This window comes from Ambystoma mexicanum, chromosome 9 (genome assembly GCF_040938575.1).
Source record: "Ambystoma mexicanum isolate Mex_15411 chromosome 9, UKY_AmexF1_1, whole genome shotgun sequence".
NCBI lineage: Eukaryota > Metazoa > Chordata > Amphibia > Caudata > Ambystomatidae > Ambystoma > Ambystoma mexicanum.
This window is the reverse complement of record NC_090931.1, coordinates 3,772,852-3,788,308: the sequence shown is the minus strand read 5'-3', so window position 1 is coordinate 3,788,308 and position 15,457 is coordinate 3,772,852.

Genomic DNA, 15,457 nt, shown 5'->3' with positions numbered 1-15,457 from the left:
TAAGGCAATCCAGCAATTAACACAAACACCAATATAGAACTGCCAACTAAGGACAGCTGATTAGGATCAGATGCAATAGCTTACCTAGCAAAGAACGTGGTGGGCGTTAGAATGAGTACCCTCAGTGTATGGTAAGGGTGACAGCAGTAGGATGGCAATGGAAGGTCACCACTTCGGACTCTTATGTACCAATCACTGGAAGTACCTGTAGATGCTTTGAAACAGCACTCGGGACTGAATGGAAGAAGGAGCTTGAAGCACTGCAGCAAAGGGGAGTGCCACTAGATGTCCGTGCAACTAATCCATAATCCAGGTAAATTTGGGACGAACAGAAGAGAACAACACATCCAAGGGCTTGAGCAGAAGGAGTCCAAATAAGCAGTCCGTAGGTCGAGGCAACAAAAGATCAGTTCGAGAGGCGCCAATACAAAGGGGTGAGACAAAAGGAGTCCGTAAATTGTAGTCCGTGATCAAAACGAGACCGGAATCGAAGTTCGTGAAGAAGGCCAAACAGTGCTAACAAGAACAGCTGTGAAGCACTGTGGAGCACTGTGGAGCGCGGAATCATGGCTTTTATCCTGTTGCTATGGAAGCAATGTCACGTGAGCGGAGCTTCCGTGCCACGTGATCTGTGGATGTGTCACGTGAGCGGGCTTTTTGTATCACGTGATCTGGAAATAAACGTGGCTGCTTGGCAACAGGACACCTGACCCTGCCTGTAACAATACGCCAGGGAAGCTGCCAGCAAAGAAAGGGAAGTAGTCGTCCCAAATAATGTGAAAATGATTTCCCCAAACTATGGTTGACACCAGTCCATGCACGAGGCAAACAGACCCCAAACTGCTGCCGGCCTGCGTATGGACCGAAGGTGGAGGTGGGTGTGTGTGCAATAGGGACAGCAGTAGGCATAGGGACGTGATGCATGACAGAAGAACCCCAAACTCGGGGCGGGTGGAAGCGGGACAAAGAAAAGGGGCTGAGAGAAAATACAAGAGGGGACAGAGCAAAGACTATGGAATGCTGCAAGATGCTAAGGAGCAGGAATGGAGCCGTGGTAAATGTTGCACTGCACGAAGCAGATTCAACACAAAGTGGAGACTTGCCGGTGGGCGGGGCTTATAAGGGAACTGGAGCTGAAAGCATAGAACAACACCAATACCTGCTGGGTACAAACAGGGCCGCCATGTTGGGTCATCTGAAGTTCCCTGACTACTCATTGGAATTCTTCTGAAAGCCTCCATTTGTGTGCTAACCAGGAATGGTAGGCTACTGTCCAAGTCTTTTGGGAATTCAAACATGATGATTTGCCCATGATCATGACAACATCTTACTCTCTCCACCTGCCCTTTCTTAGCCCCGTGGTTGGAGCCCTTTCCTTACCCTTCCTCCCTCCCTCCATCCCTCCGTCCCTCCCCTTTCTTTCCTTATGTGTCATGTCTGAAAAACCAAACTAAATACAAAAAAAACAACCTCTTTTCAGAGCCGCCTTTCACAGTTCAAAAATAGAAGTGGCAATGAAATGCTGCAGGGCTCTGTGCATTTTTAGAAGGCCGCAAACATTTACATTTTTGGGGTGCTGCCCTATCAAAACCATTGCACTCTTCTCCGGAAGAAAGTGGTGGCTCTGAAAAGAGCCTTTTTGTGGTGTTTTTTTTTTGTGTGTTTCAAAAACGTCAAGTGGTCAACACCTACTGGAAAAAGGATAGCTATAATTCCAAAAAGGGTGGTAATGCATTTTGTATATTTCGCAGAAAAATCTGATTGCCAGCATAAGTAAGATATAATCCATCTCTGCGGAAAATGTGTGTCGTACGAAACATGTTTTCATTGTGAAAAGAGGACATGCCAACATCTCTCAAAAAAGCACAAACAGCCTTGTTGACATTGCGCCTCGCTTTCTTCATTTGTGGACCAAATGAAGAAGAACGCAGCCACATTTGTCTCTGTGCAATATGAGAAAAAATTACTCAGGAGTTTGGAAACATGTCCATTACTTTCCCAATTCCTTCTTTCATTGCAAATTGCAAAGAGATTCCAGAGACATGTCCTAAACTGTTCCCTCCACAATGAATAATAATAATGTCTGGATGACGTTGTGTCACCAAAGTAGCACAAAGAGGTACCAATTTCAACCACTTCATTTCACGCACTCCACGCCAATGCACTTCCACATGAGGGAATCCAAGATGTGCAGCCACTCCACAGCGATCTGCATGCACCTCCAACCAATTTATCCACGAGTCTCCCAAAATCCAGGCAATCTGCCTTCTGAAAGACACAGCCATAGCTATCTGCTCTCCTCTCAGGAAACAGACATTCTGACAAACTCTCTCCTTACACATCACACCCAGTAAACCTTATTGACCAATCCCTTGCCCTGCTAAGTCTCATTTGCATGACTCTCAGAATCAAAATGCCTGTATGTAATACGCGCTGTCCGCGGACAAATAGTAAAATCTGAGAGTGGGGAATGAAAATTTAAATAGTGTGCCCCACTTCCCCTTTGAGGTTGGCTCTGAAAAGAGCCTTTTTTGTTTTTCTTTTCTTTTTGCAGATTTTTTCAGGCTTTTTTTTAAGGCTTTTTTCAGATTTTATCTGTTACATGACTTCACAACAACTTCCTGATTTAGGTCTGCATATTACCAAGAAATATTGCATGACCAAAATCTGTGAAAGTAATTCCATCACAAGAAAACATTGCACCATCTTCCAAAAGGTTCTCATTTTGGAATGATGACATGCCCACAGAATGCATAAAACAAGATATTCCTTTATTAACAAGACATCTTGCTATGTCTTGTTGAGGATTAAATACATGACACGGCATCCATGAAGTCCTAGGTGGTATATGTGAAATAATGATCTTATCAGATGCAAACAGGTGCATCAGTTCCTTTAGCAACTGCTTCAGTGCACCCTGCAAACTTTTTGCACTGAGATAGCCCAAATACATTCCTCCACAATTTGCCACCAGGATGTCGGGAGTGTTAAAATAAGCCATATTTCTAGAAAGGGTATAAACCTTCCAAATTTCTCCCTGGCACATCACACCAGGTAGCATCCACCCTGTAGTCCAACATTGTCTAAAATGCCACACATTTGCATACCACTGCAGATTAGTGATATAATGATATCCCACTATCCACACTCTAACTCTGTCTATCTCAGCAACCACAGCCAACTTCACAGCATACAGCAATGTAAAGAAAATCGTTACCCCGTCTCCCTATGAATGACAACCACAGCACCAGATTGGCTAATTATCCTAGTCCTATTTCTATGGCAGATATCCTGAGAAGCCCTGGATGTGGCACGCCCTGTCCACGAACAGCCGTGGTGTCTGCGGAGTGCATAACACTGGGGCAGCCCTTCTACCCTTTCCACTTCACTCTCTGCACCATCCCCTCATTGGCTACGGTTAAGCAGTCACACAACCATCCACCAATCACATCCAAGAACTCGACATCTAACTCCATCACAGTTCAGGACTTTAGATGTACTGTTGATCACTCTCAGTAAAATTCTGCTGTGATTGCAAAGCACCTACAGCAGTAACTACTGTAAAACTCTCCAGGATTTCTACATGCAGATTCATGCACATCCACATGCATGAACACAAACTACAGGTATGAATATTTTGTGCACAGTACATGTACAGCTCTTGTGTAAATGCATTTGAACAGGGTAACTGCAATTTACCCTGCATAGCCTGCAAAAAAAGCTTACTGTCATTTATCCCATCTGCTATGATCAAGTGTCCCTTGCAAAGCTGTGTGCTTTCCAAATTTTCATTTACCCATATTACTAATTGTAATGTGCAAACTGTTATTCTCTTCATTGATTCTGTCATTTTTGTAACCACTGCCACCTATTTATCCACATTTCAATAATAGTAGCATTACGTGCATTATAGTGCATAGGATGTACATACAATTTTGTTTGTGTACATTCTGAGCATTTTACATAGATTCTATCATTTCAACTTCCTTTAGAAATGATTACAATAATAATCAGACACAACACACACAGTTCTAACAAACTGTCATTTCATGTTAAAAGATAGGAGAAATAACATTGTGATTGTAAATGGCAAGAACCATATTCAAATGCATGCAATGTATGGTTTCCTGTTCTGTGTTGTGATATGGGTAAATGAAAAGTTGTAAAATGCACACCATTAAAGTGACACTTGATCACAGCAGATGAGAGAAATGACAGCATGACATTTTTACTACTTTTCCAGGGTAAGTAGCAGGTACCCTGCATTGTAAATGCATACATTGCATACTTTTCACCAGAGCTCCTGCCATTTACCCTGTATAAATTGCAAGAAAAGCATACTGTTATTTCTCCGACCTCCTAACATCAAATAACACTGCCTTAAAAAGCCAAGTGTGCTCTGTGTGCTTACTATTGTAATCGATTCTAAGGCAAGTTCAACTGACAGATTCTAAGTGAAATATCCTGAATGCACATAGACAAAGGAAACTGCATCTATATGTTATGCACAGTTATCAGAAAGCACTACTACTGCAAAACCAAACAAAGACATATCGAAATTAACAACAGTGCCATTAACACACATATTTACTAACGTCTTTCTTTCACAATTGCAGTGAAGACCAGTCTCCTGAAAACCAGCAGCGTCTGAAGTACGTACCAGAACTCAGAAGAAACCTACTCTTTGCATCCAAAAAAGTAAGCGCAATACTGCCATAATGTTTTAACTGCTACTCAAACACTGTAGAATTCTAGTATTGTAGAACACACAATTGTATTAACCCTGCAGCATTAGATTTAGGATTACTAATTGCCCCTCAGCAAGTGCACACTTTGTATTGTCATCTGAACACCAGTATAGTAACACACAAATACGAGAATAACCTTCCGAACCTGAAGTAACAGCCCATTGCACAATCACACACCTCTACATACATGCCTACCATCTTACTCAGACACTCATGCACAATGCACACATACATTGCACAACGTCTCAACCCACACTTTCTTTTTTTCTCCAACAGACCCCAAAGAATACCTACCAAAAAGCAACTCTGTAGAAAGCAACGCAGAAGTAGAGAAAATCAAAATAAGTGTCCAAAATAAGCATCCACCTCTAGCAGAATTTATACAAAAAGTTCAAACAAAACAGCTAATACAGTCACTAAGCGAAACAAAAGCAGCTTCCAGTAAAGAAACTTTGGCTCCTCTTTTGAAATGTAAAATTAAACAGAAAGTTATTAAAAAGACTGCAGCTACCACTCATGCTAACACTGCACCTATAAATCTCGATATAGCCACAAGTAAGCATACCAAAAACATTATTTTACAAAAAATATTCCGTCACAGTCCTTCAGAACCTTATCAAAACAAGAGAGCAATCATGCACAACCCTTGAAACCTACAGCAGAAAATTAATCCTGGAAGCTCTCATAGACAGTGCAATCCTTCTAAAAAGGAAATTATTTATTTTAGTTTTAAACAGAATGAAACCCCTAACAAAACTATCTACTAAACTAAAAAAAAGACTTCTCAATAAATGGAATATCAACAAAGATAGCTTTGCAAACATCTGTGAGGTGAGTGCAGTCACACCACCAGCACAGAACCATATTTCAATGAAGAAGCATACAAACAAAAGCAAAGAAACCCAATTCCTGTACATAGCAGTGGACGAGGGTATGAAAAACGTAATAATACCATTATGGAACAAGAAACGCTGCTCATAAAAATATACCCAGAAAACTTAGTATCAACTCTCCATTCCACTGAAGGAATGCGTCCAGTCTACAAATGGCGTGCACATCAATGTGTAACATAAGCAAAACATCTTTCACATCTTTGTGCCAGTTCCTCAATCAGTATGTGAAGGGCAAAAACAAATTGAAAATAAAACTATTACACAGTATGGACTCCTGTCCAGTGTGAAAATACACAGGACTACAAGGACATTCATTAGCCTGCATTTCTGGACCTATTTGCAAAAGCACCTTCCACCATATCAAAATGATATCAACACACCATTTAACTATAAGAAATCTGGTTCATAAACTGTACTATTCCAAAAGTCCTGCTTTAGCACAACCCACTTTAAATAACTATCTTCTACATGGTACAGCCAAAGAAGTACTAGAAGAAATAGAGCATATCCAGAGAAAATATTTTGGAAGTGAAAGCCACTTACAAAATCCAATAGCATTACAACAGACTAGCAACAACTTTACAGATGGCAACCTTCTACTACACACATACAAAAAAGAAATACTAAAGTTTAAAAGCACATCTGCGGAAGTACCAAACCATGTGTGTGCATGTTTTCGCAGGACTTTTTATAAGAATAGCACAAAAACTGTAGACATAATGTACAAAATAGAAGACAATGAAGATTCCAAGTGGTTCCAATTAGCTCTCTATCTTATAGCAGAAAACAAATACGAAATTACTGACCCCTTAATACTTTGCAGTTACTTCACTACAAAACTTGACAACAACTAAATACCTTGACGTGCTATCACAAATAACTTGGAATTATTTCCACTACCAAACCCCCTGCAACAACGTAACTTGTATGAGAGCATCATAATTCAAACAGTGCACTCATTTCAAGCAATAATACGCCTTCAACCAAAAACAGCAAAACTAGCTCCCTCTGAATTACTGAAAGGCATTCGTGGCAAAGTAGTTTATTTGCCATTAGATCTCAAAGGAAATGTACACACTCTGGGAGTGCAACGTCCAATAGATCAATCTTTAATTATCTTAGTAAATGGCATACTTACAAAAGACAAAATATTTTGACAACAACTCGTGGACTTACATAAAGTTAGACAAGCCCTGCAATATCTAAAAGACAACAATGAATACTACAAAGAAATAAATATTGAAGAAAACCTGAGGGAAACCACCGAAATAATTCAGGACTCGTCAGAAACTGGTCAATTTCAACTTCTAGATCTTGCTACAGAATCAAATATTTTAGACCATTATACAATTCACCCAATAAACTCTAAAGACACCGTAGATAATGCACTGGAAACTTACCAAATGCGACAAGCCAAAGGACCTCCAATCAGCATATTGGAAAAATATATAGAAGCACGTGCCTTCCCTCTACTCTTTGCAACTGGAAAAGGAGGAAGTTACGACGAAAGTCCCACACAAATAACAGCATCAGAATACCACTCTTTACAAATGTATTCTGAAGATCCCAGATTCAGACAACACATGGAATACATATTCCATCTTCTCTTTGAAAGTGAACCAGCAACTCTATGCTACGGAGTTGCACACACATTAAAATCGGGGACCAATTTTCAAAATATGTCAGCTATGCTATTGCTACAAAAAGTGCAAGAAAAAGATGAGGTTTTACAGTCAAGCATTACAAATCTTTTAGCAAACATGCATGGTACAAAAGAATACTGGTTCCAATGTCACACAGATGTACACAGTATGATAAAAAACCTTGGCCCACCCACTTGGTTTGTGACATTAAGTTGTGCAGAATATGCATGGAAAGATTTACACGATTTCCTATGCATAGCAAACAAAAACAAAACAAACATAGATATAAAAACACCAGGAGAACTCTGCTCTCTAGATCCTGTAAATGTATCAAGATATTTCCATCATCTCTTCATTGCTTTGCTACACTTCATTTGTAATAAAACTGTTCCTCCCCTCGGAGAAGTGCAACACTTCTTTTGGAGAAAAGAATACCAAGCCAGAGAAGAACCACACATCCACATGCTTTTGTGGATTAAATATGCTCCTAAATTTGATCAGGACAGTGATGCCACTGTTTTGCAGTTCATCCCAAAAATATGTCAATTCTGAAATCCCTTCACAAATGACACATAGTGACCTTCATGCACATATTTTACAATTTCAAAGTCACCAATGTGGGAAGTATTGTCGTCGCAAATATAAAAACAAAGGGAAATATTACACCAAATGCTGCTTTGGTTTCCCTAGACCAGTTTCAACAACGGGTCAAGTAAACCACTTCATGTCTTCAGTTACACATAGTGTCAAAGGTAAATCACCTAAGAACACATATTACATAAAAAGAACAGAAGGATCAAAATACATCAATGATTACAATGCAATCATTGCCCTCCTATGGAATGCAAATATAGATGTGCAGTACATTGCAGACAATTCCACTGCAGTTGCACAATATGTCACAGCCTACTTAACCAAAGCAGAAAAAACAAAGCCAAAGACCTCTGGGATGACATATCATCTGACAAAACACTATCACAGAAATTGTACAGCTTAGGCATAAAAATGCTCTGCCATAGAGAATGTGACTTCTATGAAGCTGCAGACTGTTTAACCGGTACTGCCTTGAATGGGAAATCTGTAAACATAGTATGGCTAAGCCTTGGTCCTGCTAAATCTAGAAAGAGTTCTCAAACCATATGAAGACATAGAAACAATAGCCAAAAATGATCCCAACAACGAAGACATTTTGAAAAACAATTTACTAGACACATACTACCCAAACAGAAGTACCACTTTAGAAACCATATGTCTATAACACATGGCCCAAAACTTCACATACAAAAATATTAAACCAGATGAGAAGAAAGGTAGATACAGAGTGGAAAATTGTGAAGGCAGCTTAGTGAAACGTACCAAACTAAGCTTAATTAATCATATCACATTGTCATTAAAAACTCCTCAATATAAAGAACTGTATTACATGTCCCTGCTACAACCTTTTAAACCATGGAGAAAAGCTGATTTACTAGATACCTATGACTCTTATGAAGACGCTTTCAAAGCAAATGAAAGCACTATAACAGACGTGAACTTTACACAGTACAAAACAATGTTGCACAATGAACAGCAGCAAGAACTACTCCAGGCACAACTAGATGTGGACACTCCTGACAGTAGTCAACCTTCTGTAACAGGAAGCCAAGAACCACTTGGACAGCCACTAATAGCAAATGAGGCAGAATTAGCCTTGACTGAAGTAGAAAACACCATGTGTTCATATGAGCAATCTACAGAAGACTTTGCTCTACTAAAATCACAACTAAACAATGAGCAGCGTAGGATTTTCCAAGAAATAACAAAACAAATTGAACATGGTGTGCAGTATGAAACTAAAACGAAAAATTGTACCTGCCAAGACTATAAACCTATACTGCTATACGTGAGTGGTCAAGCAGGTTCAGGCAAAATGTTCTTAATCAAAATCATCAGCAAGTTACTCCTCCAACAATTGACAAACAACAAACTGTGAGCTGTTGTAAATGCCCCCACAGGTTTAGCTGCCTACAACATAGACAGTGTCACTTTACACCGATTACTACTCCTTCCAGTAGAACACCAAAACAAATTGGACTATTACAAACTTTCACCAGAGCCTGCAATGGAACTACGCAGAGTTTTCAAACAAATGAAAATGCTGCTAATAGATGAGGTAAGCATGGTTTCCAATCTAATGTTAGCCTTCATTTACCTCAGATTACAAGAGGTCTTGAAAACAGACTATGAAGAACTCTTTGGAGGAAAACACATTGGCCCTCATTAGGACCCTGGCGGAGTGGGTTTCCGCCAGCGTTATTCGCGGCGGACCCGTCCGCCCTACTACGAGTTCCCGTAGCGCCATGGAGCCTTTCTCCGCCTGGTTTTACCGGGCGGAGAAATCCATGGCGCTAAGGGACCTCGTTGTTAATTACGCCACCGTACTTTACGGTGGCGTAATTAACGCCTTCCCCACTCCCATTATACCCTATGGGGCAAGAATGGGAATGGGGAAGGGCAAAATGGGGATTGGGGATTTACCGCTCCGCCAAGGTCGGCATGGGGTGGTAAATCCGCCAACCCCCATGGCGCTATCGGCGGCTTTCCGCCGTGCTCCGCGGTGCATTTAGCACCGCGAATTCCGCCAGGGTCGTAATGAGGGCCATTATAGTTTTCGGATATCTTCTTCAATTAACCCCAGTTAAAGGTGAACCTATTTTTAAAACCTTAGGGCACAAACTATGCCGTAAAACTCTTGGCAGCATAGGAAATGTCAACCTTCGGCAACATTTCCAATACAAAGCATTAACTGAAAACATGCGTCCATCTGCAGACCTCACATATGCCAACATTTTAAAAAGTATTAGAGTTGGTGTACTATCTCATGGAGCACAATCTATATTAAAAAACAGGCACATCTATGCACTCTATAGCCATAAGTCATGTGCTACTGATGTCATGGAACAATTAGCACACAAACATGTGAACTGTATGTCCTTGATACCAACTCTTGCAAGCTGTTCAGAATTCAATGAAACAATGTTAAAAAAAGAAATGCAACCAATACTTCAAATTTGCACCACAGACAAACTGGACGTACATGGTATGACACTACCCATGTGTCAACAAGCCACAACAAGGCTACATGCCTTAGGAAACTCTATCTCTAACACAGCTGGTTTGGAGAAAATATTAAAATGATCTTTAAACTGGGGTTTCAGCTGGTTGGAGTTATCTGGGTCGGGACTCCCAGTCTACTGCGCACATTGTTTATGAAGTATTTGTATGTTGGCCCGCAGCCTTGCTCCTAGTTTGTCTGGGGACCAACTCTGGGGTTCCCACTTGGCTGAGTGAGTTGATCTTTAAACTGTAGAGTAATGCTTAAACGTAAACTTGATGTGGACCAAGGACTACTTAATGGAGCACTTGGTCCAGTTGTTGGCTTTCAAACATACCCACGTGACAACAACATTTAGTTTGTCAATATACTCTTTGACAAACTATCAGAAGTTAAAAGGATAGGACGCTAAACAGCCTGCTTTCTTCTTTTCAAAGACCTGTATGTACGCAGAGAACAATTTTCTCTAACTCTAGCATACGCAGTCACCATTCACAAATCAGAGTCTTACCCTAGAATAAGCATTGATAGATATTGGCAGCAAGTGTTTAAAGAAGGCATGAGCTATGTAGCACTATCATGCTTACGTACACTTGGACTATTTCTAATCAACTTTGATGCAAGTAAAGTAAATGCTGATATTCCTTGCATTCTAGAATATAATAGACTGTGTTCACTCTACGCCCTCCATCTAAAAACCTATCCTGTTCCTCAAAAAAGCAAAAGTTTGTAAAAGAAAACTCAGACTCAATTATGCAGGATCTCACAGCAATTCCTCCAAAGAAATTAAAAGAAGCTAATACTTCATCCAGGATCACAACCAAAGAAGGATCTAGTGCACAAACAAAGTCAACTACCTCTTCAAAGAAACAACGCGCACTCCGAACAAATGACTTGGACACAGAACTGTCCAGTACATTCAAATTTTCAAATACAACTAGTGGAAATTGCTATGCAAATGTAGCAACCAATATTCTATTCCAATTGCCACCAATTATTGACAACATTTACTTACACGGGACAGACCAATTGTGTTTGCAAATGTTAGTCCTTCACAGAAATGCAACCAACAATCCTAATAACACTTAGTGTTTCTGGAATAAGGCAGGAATTGGACTACTGTGCTGGAATGGTCCAATAAACTATAAACACACAAAAAGATCCACAAGAATTTCTAATGTACTTATTACAAGTACTGGAAAACAAAAACATACCTATAAATGAAATCTTCCAGATTTCATACGTGTGGAAACATACATGCACTCTGTACAGCCATGTGGCACAAGAAGTCCCTAATGAACGCTTTGTGTATGTATCCATACCTAACTGTGAATCCATTCCATTTCAGCAACTTGTACAAAATGCAACAGATTTACTACCTGCAATTCAGATATCCGCTCCACCTTACAAATACAGACACATAGTAAATACGTAATAGTAATGCTTTTACGTTACAATGCAGATGGTACCAAAAACAACTGTAGGCTGACTGGATTCACACATGGTCAAGTATCACTTGGTAAGAAAACCTTCACAACAATAGGTATAATCTACCACGCGGGAGCCACAACCAATACAGGTCAGTACACTGCATATATAAAAAAGAATTGTGGATGCTTCGAATGTAATGATACTACCATTACTCTAAAACAGAAAATACCAGCAAATCTTGTAAACACTTACTTGATATTCTTAAAACCAGAATTGTATAACTAATCTGTGTATGAACATCAACAAAACTTCAACTTCAGATCTATGAGCAGTTAGAATACGCCAACAGGTATCTGACTGCCCTAAGATTCTGCAACAAGCAAAAATATAAATGAATACCACTAAAATGAAACAAGAAAACAAACAGAATGCACCAACAGGTATCTAACTGCCCCAAGATTCTGCAACAAGCAAACAGATAGATGAATACCACTAAGATGGAACAAGAAATGAACAATTAGAATACACCAACTGCTGTCTAATTGCAACAATACCACCACTACTTCCAAATCAAAAAACATACACCTATTCAAATCCTCCTATTGAAATCAACCAAAGAAATATATTGTACCACAATGTAGAAAGGCTTTTTGTAATCCAGCATGGATTCTTTTTCCCCACAGACCCAATGATTTAATGAACAAACACAGGAACTGAGCAAATTGCACAGTACACTGGTTTGAACTATAGTACTTCTAAAGTACTAACTATGAGGGTTGACAAAAAATAGAAATGTCTACTATGCAATGCAATACTTATTATAAACTACCTACACTAATATGTGATATTTTCTTTTATCACAGAGATTGAAAAAGAATGTCTGCTCCAACTACCCATGTCATGAAAAAACTGCATACAACCACAAAAAGTGAAACAGTAAGGATATAATGATTGAACTCATAAACACCACACCATAACACACCCATTCAAGCAAGCACCTGGCAGTAGACCACAATCCAAAATGTTTGCTTCCATGGGTATCTTCTGCTGCAGTGCTTGTTACCAAACCCTACAATCTTGACTGCATGGCCTGGCCAAAACTCTACATACAGCCTCAACAAAGGAAACAGTAAGTATATAATAATTAGACTCACAAACACTGCAACATAACACAGCCATGCAAACAAACACCTCACCAATAAATACAGCCCAAAATGCCTAGAGTCTTCAATACCAACATTCTGAACACAATCCAACAAACAAATGTAACACACATCATCTCACTATCCTATAAACGCTATTACACTACTGCCAATCAGTACACACATTTTTGAAAACATATCCCCTAAGCAGCCCACATACACAGTCAAAATGTTTGGTAGCATGGGTGTGTTATGCTGCAGTGGTTGTGGTCAGGGCCTAGAGTCTTGGGTGCATGGCCTACGGCCTTCGGCCATGCACCCAAGACTCTAGGCCTTGGCCAAAGCCACTGTAGCATAACCCACCCATAGAAGCAAACACTTACCAAAAAAACATAACACATCCACCTCAAAACCTAGCCACTTCAATTAACATTGTAAAACAATAATTACAACCAACGTACAAACTCTTCAATACATACCCTCTTCACCCAATGCTCTACTAACAACCCAAAACCAACATCATAGTAAAGTAAAATAGCCAGTAGTGCGCCCAGTGTTTGGTATGTCCGCGGACACCGCAAACACATCACGGCATTCTCCCACCTAAGAAAATACAGCATTTGTCCCATCTCTCACTCCCCCATCCTCTCCAGCCACTCCTACACACCAACACACTCCCCAAAATTAGATTTATGCTCACTTCCATGCCACGCTGTCCGTGGATGTCCGCTGATCCCGTATGGCGGGTGCATCAAAAGAATGTGACGCACCTCACGCTTCACTCCAACCAATCAGCGAACACGTCATATGTCCATGGACATGACACAAGCCGATGATCCAATCGGTGTCCTGTCCACAGAGCGAACAGGGAACTGTGTCCGCGGAGTGGACATAGATATCACTATTTTTTTAGACCTACTTTTTGGTTGTTTTAAAAAAAACTACTGGACGGATTTCCACCAAATTTACAAAAGCACGCTTTCGGTACCAAACCGCCGCTACTGTCACAAATTTGGTGAAACTCTGTCCAGCGGTTTGGGCTGTAGGCATGAGCAAAGTTTTCCTCCATTCAGTCTATGGGAAAAAAAGACATTTTGGGACCCCCTATAACTTTGCCTCCCCTAGACCAAACCTCACCAAACTTGGCAAAAAAATTCAGAGTGGGCCATATACTTATGCAAAGTTTCGTGAGGATTCGTCCAGAGGGAGCGAAGTTATAAGCCGCTAAAAAAGTGCTTTTGCTATGGGTTTAGCAACTTAACCATAACTACATGGCCGCTACCACAGGCCATGTAGTAAACACCCTCCCTTTGACCCACGCCATCTATAATGGAGATCTCGTCACTGTAATTCTGCTCATACCCCTTTGTGAAGATGGCCTTGTGTTTCGAGATCTGCACATGATCCCCCTTTTTAAGGGGTATATCTTTTGTTTTTTTAAAAAGTCTTTCGCCATACAGTTTTTTCCAGACAGCCAGGGAATTCTGTGACGTTACACCTGCCGGTGTGGTTTTAATAGATCTATGATGCGTGTTATACACATTCGTAAATGCGGGTAGCACCTTCACATATCTGCGGGTGTTTTTAACTGTCAAAAAATAACTGGAGTCGTGTTTTAAAGTTGCGTATAAAACGTTCTACAATATAGGCTTTAACTTCAGAGTGTTACAAAGTGGTGTACACTTGGCTGCTTCAGAAGGCTTTGCAGCGGTTTATTTGAAAACTCTTTACCAGCATCCATCTGTAGTTTAGCAGGGACTTTGCCGTTGTTAAATATGTGCTTAAAAGCTGCCACTACGCTCTGTGCCGTCTTGTTCTTCAAAGCCTCAACATAGGCGTATTTTGATAGAAAGTTGATGACTGCTTTTAATATATCGGAAACCATTGTTGTCTTCTCGAAACTGGTTCAAATCCATAATATCTGCCTGCCATTGTTGACTGACGTCACATACCACGGTCATTCATTGTTTAAAATGTTTCCCGGCTGGCTTATGCAACGCGTAGGCCTCCTCCCCTGAAACCCACATCTTAACAGCCCCCTGTGACACTTTCTTGCCATTGTTCGCAATTTACGATACAGGCTGTCAACCCCACCATAACTGCCGACACCTCCTTCATCATAATATATTTCTGACAGCTTCAGGCCGGACATGTCTGCCTGTAACAAAGATTACATCGAAGAATGTATGAGACAACTAGGAGATGGCCAAAGTTATCAGCGATTAGACGACAACCCCACACAAAAATTGGAAGCAATGATCCATCTGAAAGTGACAAAAGCGGAGGAAAGGAGATGGATCACAAAGAAAGAAGCAGAATTCCTACGAGCAGAAAAACCGAGGATACCCCAATTTTATATTCTCCCGAAAATTCACAAAACCCTAACTAGACCACCAGGGAGACCAATAGTGTCAGGATGTGATTCGGTGTTAGAACCCTTATCTAGGTTCGCGGACCACTTCATGCAACCAATGGTCAGAGAGATGTCATCCTTTGTTAAGGATAC